This window comes from Convolutriloba macropyga, unplaced genomic scaffold, assembly GCF_964194025.1.
Source record: "Convolutriloba macropyga unplaced genomic scaffold, txConMacr16.3 SCAFFOLD_2955, whole genome shotgun sequence".
Taxonomy (NCBI): domain Eukaryota; kingdom Metazoa; phylum Xenacoelomorpha; order Acoela; family Convolutidae; genus Convolutriloba; species Convolutriloba macropyga.
The window spans coordinates 1-7500 of NW_027453183.1; the positions used below are offsets into that span (position 1 = coordinate 1).

General features: G+C 41.9%; 1 non-coding gene and 1 pseudogene across 1 annotated transcript in view; both read left to right on the forward strand.

Moving 5' to 3' along the window:
• The first annotated feature begins 5001 nt into the window (after positions 1–5001).
• LOC142358112 (5.8S ribosomal RNA) lies at positions 5002–5153 on the forward strand (annotated as a pseudogene).
• Positions 5154–6836: 1683 nt separating this feature from the next.
• Positions 6837–7500, forward strand: part of LOC142358113 (large subunit ribosomal RNA) — a 3522-nt gene continuing 2858 nt past the window's right edge. Inside the window, exon 1 of the ribosomal RNA XR_012761759.1 lies at positions 6837–7500. This exon is cut by the window's right edge and continues 2858 nt beyond it. This is a non-coding gene — a ribosomal RNA (large subunit ribosomal RNA).

The window sequence follows — 7500 nt, forward strand, 5'->3', positions numbered from 1 at the left end:
GAACGAGTAGAGGGCAAGTCTGGTGCCAGCAGCCGCGGTAATACCAGCCTCTACAAGCGTATGCAATAGTTGCTGCGTTTAAAAAGCTCATAGTTGGATCTGTTTGAGTAGAACGGCAACATGGTCTTCAGTTAAATCTGTTGACTCGTTCCGCTCATCCTTCGCATCGAAGAAATAGTTTGCACTTAAATGTGACGAACTGTGGAAACGGTGTTTTCACCCTGAGAAAATTAGAGTGTTCAAAGCATCCTTTGGGATCGAATAATAAAGCATGGAATAATGGAGAATGACCCGCTACTCGATTGATGCCGGTTGGCTGAGTGCGGTAATGATTGAAAGGAACAGACGGGGGCATTTGTATTGCTACGTTAGAGGTGAAATTCTTGGATCGTGGCAAGACAAACTACTGCGAAAGCATTTGCCAAGAATGTTTTCATTAATCAAGAACGAAAGTCAGAGTATTGAAGAGGATTAGATACCCTCGTAATTCTGACCATAAACTATACCAACCTACAATTTGTCAAAGTCGATCTTGACTTGGCAAGAGATTAACCGGGAAACCAAAGTTTATTGGTTCCGGGGGAAGTATGGTTGCAAAATCGAAACTTAAAGGAATTGACGGAAGGGCACCACCAGGAGTGGAGCCTGCGGCTTAATTTGACTCAACACGGGAAAACTCACCCGGTCCAGACATCTTAAGGATTGACAGATTGAATATCTTTCATGATTATATGGGCGGTGGTGCATGGCCGTTCTTAGTTAGTGGAGTGATCTGTCTGGTTAATTCCGATAACGAACGAGATCTTCTCCATCTAAATAATGAAATTCACTATATGTGAATTCAAACACTTCTTAGAGGAACTATGCGGAATTAAATACCGCAGATGAAGTGAGGCTATAACAGGTCTGTGATGCCCTTAGATGTTCTGGACTGCACGCGCGCTACACTGTGTACTTTTAGATTGAGTACTCAGCCCTTGGTCCGAAATGGACTGGGCAATCAGAGAAAAGTACAGCGCTTCAAGGGGATCGTCTGTTGTAACTTGCAGACGTGAACCAGGAATTCCTGGTACTTATGAGTCAACAACTCATAGGGATTACGTCCCTGCCCTTTGTACACACCGCCCGTCGCTACTACTGATTGGGATAGTTAAGCAAGAATTGCAAATTCCTACTGTTGGGACTTCGGTCTCCGGCAACGGGATGAAGCGGATCGAGCTTAATTGTCTAGAGGAAGTAAAAGTCGTAACAAGGTTTCCGTAGGGGAACCTGCGGAAGGATCAGTGATTGATTCCTTCGGGCATGGCTGCTGGTAGAGGCCATGTCTGTAGTGCGCATGACGCTCTGTCGCTAGAGATTGCTTGGCAACCAATCTCGAATTATGTATCGAGCTCAAAAACTACTTGTGTGGATACATAGTTCAGCAGTCATGGCAAGGGACTGCTTAAAGGGAGACTAGTTAGCAAAAGCAGCCTAGCAGAACTGCAGCTATCTAGATCTCAGAAGCTGGGTTATAGAAGCCCAGCTATAGACTTGTGAATGAGAAAGGCCTAAAAAGGTCCACAAGTCGCGTGGTTAGAACCGACACGCAAAAATCCCAGCGAGTGACAGAGCGTTGCGCTGTTCAGTGGGAAAGAGTTGAGCTACTCGGGGCGCCCACTGAACTTGCTCCGAGCCAAAGGCTCGAAAAAACACAGCTTAGCCTCAGATCCTTTACATAGAAGGCTAGCTAAAATAAACTTACCTTGGACGAGGGTAAAGTTTAGTCAGTTCTTAGGGGAGAGTAATCCACAGCTTCTCGCCCTCTGAACATTCTCCCAGATATGTAGGTCTGGGAGAGTCTCCTCCTGTTCTTCGGAATCTGGAGGTAGACAAAGACAGTACGATACGATCTTGCATCGGGATGACTAACCGATAATGATCATAATCTGACAATTTTTCCGGCTTGAGGCACCGGAGTCAGATTAAAGACACATACTGAACTAAAGGCGTATGTGCAAAGCTTGTCGGAGTGTAGAGAGTCAAGCTGAGTTGACTCGTCACGTGGTGATGACAACAGCCATGTGCAAAACACTCACAACTTTATCGTCTATGTGGAAAAGGTTGCTAACAGCGCTCTCTATGAGAGGCCCTCGCATATAACTATACGAGGAAAAGGCGATAGAGTTGTTTGAATGTGGGGCAGGTTCATCGACAAGCTAAGTTGATCACATTCTTGTTGTGGCATCCTACTAGAATTGGTCACGGTCTGCACCAACTCTCCCCAAGTTGGCCAGACTTAAAACTAGAAATAAGGTTTGCAGCTATGTGAACCTAGAAACTGTAAAGGAGTTGAAAGAACTTAAAGGAATTGAAAGAGGCCTTGAGGTATATCCTCTTGGTAAAGACCCACAAAAGCTCACAAAAGTGGCTTCGAAGGGCAAAACTGGTTCATCCAAAACAATTGGAGAGCTTAAAGCAGAACCAATTCGAATGAAACACTATTGGTGAAACTTCATCATGAGAACGTCACAAGCTGATCACGCTCTATGATATGACTAGTATTATGTTGCTTCTAGTAGGCTAAGCGCAAGCCGAAACATCAACATGTGAAAGTCGTAGAATTTTGCAATCAAACTGTGGCTAGTACTGTGATGTTACTAGTAACCTGGTGTTCCGTCATATGGCCAAGAGAGCATTTGAAGGCGAAACTTCTGCATGGGAAAGCTGCATCATGATCAAAATTTTATATCGAGTATTATGTTGACGTTAGTAGGCCTTGGCCGAAAACGCAGCATGTGAAAGGTATAGATAAAAGTTATTGTTGCAGTCAGTACTGTGTAGTTACTAGTAGCTGGATTTAAGCTCAAAATGAGACACTGTTGGTGAAACTTCATCATGAGAATGTCACAAGCTGATCAAGCTCTATGATATGACTAGTATTATGTTGCTTCTAGTAGGCTAAGCGCAAGCCGAAACATCAACATGTGAAAGTCGTAGAATTTTGCGATCAAATTGTGGCTAGTACTGTGATGTTACTAGTAACCTTGTGTTACGTCATATGGCCAAGAGAGCATTTGAAGGCGAAACTTCTGCATGGGGAAGCTGCATCATGAACAAAAGTTTATATCGAGTATTATGTTGACATTAGTAGGCCCTGGCCGAAAGCGCAGCATGTGAAAGGTATAGATAAAAGTTATCGTTGCAGTCAGTACTGTGTAGTTACTAGTAGCTGGATTTAAGCTCGAAATGAGACACTGTTGGTGAAACTTCATCATGAGAACGTCACAAGCTGATCACGCTCCATGATATGACTAGTATTATGTTGCTTCTAGTAGGCTAAGCGCAAGCCGAAACATCAACATGTGAAAGTCGTAGAATTTTGCGATCAAATTGTGGCTAGTACTGTGATGTTACTAGTAACCTTGTGTTACGTCATATGGCCAAGAGAGCATTTGAAGGCGAAACTTCTGCATGGGGAAGCTGCATCATGAACAAAAGTTTATATCGAGTATTATGTTGACGTTAGTAGGCCCTGGCCGAAAGCGCAGCATGTGAAAGGTATAGATAAAAGTTAGCGTTGCAGTCAGTACTGTGTAGTTACTAGTAGCTGGATTTAAGCTCGAAATGAGACACTGTTGGTGAAACTTCATCATGAGAACGTCACAAGCTGATCACGCTCTATGATATGACTAGTATTATGTTGCTTCTAGTAGGCTAAGCGCAAGCCGAAACATCAACATGTGAAAGTCGTAGAATTTTGCAATCAAACTGTGGCTAGTACTGTGATGTTACTAGTAACCTTTTCTTACGTCATATGGCCAAGAGAGCATTTGAAGGCGAAACTTCTGCATGGGGAAGCTGCATCATGAACAAAAGTTTATATCGAGTATTATGTTGACGTTAGTAGGCCCTGGCCGAAAGCGCAGCATGTGAAAGGTATAGATAAAAGTTATCGTTGCAGTCAGTACTGTGTAGTTACTAGTAGCTGGATTTAAGCTCGAAGTGAGACACTGTTGGTGAAACTTCATCATGAGAACGTCACAAGCTGATCACGCTCTATGATATGACTAGTATTATGTTGCTTATAGTAGGCTAAGCGCAAGCCGAAACATCAACATGTGAAAGTCGTAGAATTTTGCGATCAAATTGTGGCTAGTACTGTGATGTTACTAGTAACCTTGTGTTACGTCATATGGCCAAGAGAGCATTTGAAGGCGAAACTTCTGCATGGGGAAGCTGCATCATGAACAAAAGTTTATATCGAGTATTATGTTGACGTTAGTAGGCCCTGGCCGAAAGCGCAGCATGTGAAAGGTATAGATAAAAGTTAGCGTTGCAGTCAGTACTGTGTAGTTACTAGTAGCTGGATTTAAGCTCGAAATGAGACACTGTTGGTGAAACTTCATCATGAGAACGTCACAAGCTGATCACGCTCTATGATATGACTAGTATTATGTTGCTTCTAGTAGGCTAAGCGCAAGCCGAAACATCAACATGTGAAAGTCGTAGAATTTTGCAATCAAACTGTGGCTAGTACTGTGATGTTACTAGTAACCTTTTCTTACGTCATATGGCCAAGAGAGCATTTGAAGGCGAAACTTCTGCATGGGGAAGCTGCATCATGAACAAAAGTTTATATCGAGTATTATGTTGACGTTAGTAGGCCCTGGCCGAAAGCGCAGCATGTGAAAGGTATAGATAAAAGTTATCGTTGCAGTCAGTACTGTGTAGTTACTAGTAGCTGGATTTAAGCTCGAAGTGAGACACTGTTGGTGAAACTTCATCATGAGAACGTCACAAGCTGATCACGCTCTATGATATGACTAGTATTATGTTGCTTATAGTAGGCTAAGCGCAAGCCGAAACATCAACATGTGAAAGTCGTAGAATTTTGCGATCAAACTGTGGCTAGTACTTTGATGATGCTTGTAGCCAACCGAATTGGTTGAAAAGCCCAATAAGTAAGCTAACTTGGGAGAGCTTGTTGGAAACCAAATGCTACTAGATTGGTCCAAATACATCCTTCAACAGGGGATCACTTGGCTCGCTTTACGAAGAGGAGCACAGCTATATGTGTTAATTCGGTATGAATCGCAAGATTTGTTTACCGACCTCTCTAACGCAAAAGGCGGTCTCGGCTTCGGCTGTTGACTGCGTCCGATTCAGGGTTATATAACTCTCGATTGAACACATTGATGTTCTATTGTTGGTGCTTCCAATAAAATTGGAACACTTAAAGCAGAACCGATTCAAATAATAGCATTCTGATCAATGATTGCATTCCTTGATCAAGAACTGCTGGAGTCATTGTGATGGCGAATTTTCTTCATAAGAAAATTGCAAAGAGACGGAACTTAATGAGACTAGTATTATGTTGTTTCTAGTAAGCGGAAGCTGAAACAGCAACATGTGAAAATCAAGTTTTGTTCAATGATCTCGAGGCGATAAGTACTATGAAGCAACTAGTAGCCTAAGCATGACTCAGATTTGAGACAGTCAAAAAGACTGGCGAAACTTCTTCACATGAAAGTTACATAGAGAACTACAAATGTATACAGCGAGTATTATGTTGTTTCTAGTAGGCGAAAGCTGAAACATCAACATGTGAAAGTTGTCTGCAAACTGTAGAACGATATGTGATTAGTACTGTGCTGTTACTAGTAGCCAGTCTGACTGTAGAAGCCAAGACAAAGGGAAACTAATGCATCTGAAAAGGACAAGTTATGGAAAGGTATGCACGATAAGTATTATGTTGTTTCTAGTAAGCGGCAGCTGAAACATCAACATGTGAACGTCGTTGTGTACAGTAACCTAGAACTATATAGTCCTTAGTAACGTGCATTTACTAGTACCTGTAATTGGTATTCAGACTCAGGCAGTTTGGAATAGTTTGGCAAAGATGCACCAGAGAAAACTGGGATTTGATACAGAAATTGTTGAATACAAGTATTATGCTGCTTCTAGTAGGTTGAATCCGAAACATCAGCATGTGAAAATTGAAAACATTTCTGGTTCGAATTGTCACAAGTATTTGGTGATCTGAGTAGCCAAACTCACTACAACGCCAATTGAAGGCAAAAATTCTCAACGGGAAAAGCTATTCTCATTGAATGAGCTAACAAGACGAGTATTATGTTGCTTCTAGTAGGCGAAAGCCAAAACATCAACATGTGAAAGTCTTGCTGAACAAATTTAATGTTGTTGAGCTCAGTACCGTGTGAATTAGTAGCCATAATTGGCGAGCGAAAATTGAACTGGCGAAACTTCGTCTTTGGAAAATTGCAGATGCCGAGCACTTATTTTGCAACGAGTATTATGTTGACTGTAGTAAGCGAAAGCCGAAACAGCAACATGTGAAAGCTGTTGAAATTTGTGGTCATTTTGCAATAAGTACAAGGAGTGTAACTAGTAGCCAGGTCAAAATTTGGGATAAGAATGAGCAAAAATTCTGCATGAGAACAGTTGAAATTATGAAACTAAATTACAAAGACTAGTATTATGTTGTTTCGAGTACGCGAAAGCGGAAACATCAACATGTGAACGTTTGTAACGAAGTTTCGTTAATTTTCAGCCTAGTACTGAGCAAGAACGAGTAGCCTCATCTCCAATCCCACGCAAAATGTAGTGAAATATGTGAGTGAACCTTATTCACGGTGAGGGTTTCCCGAGGTCTGTATTGCAGCGAGTATTATGTTGCTTCTAGTAAGCGAAAGCTGAAACAACAACATTTGAAAGTTGGAATTAATGACTGAATGGAAACTTCGACCTGTGTTTGATAGTAGTAGCGAACAAAACTGCTGAATCGGTTTCTGTCTCATATTGGTCAGTGAACCAATTAAGAGACAATCAACTACATAACCTGAATTGGGCGAGAGAACCCCCTTAACTTAAGCATATCAGTAAGGGGAGGAAAAGAAATCAACTGAGAATCCCTTAGTAATGGCGAATGAACAGGGAAAAGCTCATCGGGAAGAGAAATGGCAACATTTCTCGGTGTCCGGTATGGTTTGATGCTAGACTGGTGAATTTGTCCTGATGTCTACTGGAAAGTAGCATCAAAGAAGGTGAAAATCCTGTAAAGGTCATTTTCGATACCAGTCATAATGGCTCATTCCTATGAGTAGAGTTGTTTGAAAGTGCAACTCGAAGCTGGAGATATGTCTCTCCAAAAGCTAATTATAAAGCGAGACCGATAGTAAACAAGTACCGTGAGGGAAAGTTGAAAAGCACTCTGAAGAGAGAGTGAAAAGTACGTGAAACTGTTGAAGGGGAACTGGAGTGAGCGTTACCATACTCAATGCCTTGATATTATATTCTCGGCTACCGAGTAGTGTAGTTGTCGTCTTTTGGCAAATCTTGTTAATGAATCGAGCAGAAGTTTTCCTCGGAATTCTTCTTGTTGATTCTAAACAAAATGAGATAAATTGATCTTGATTGCCTGTCTGACCTCAACTTCCTATTCAATGCTCTCTACAGCCCGTCTTGAAACACGGACCAAGGAGTGTGAGTTGCTTGCAA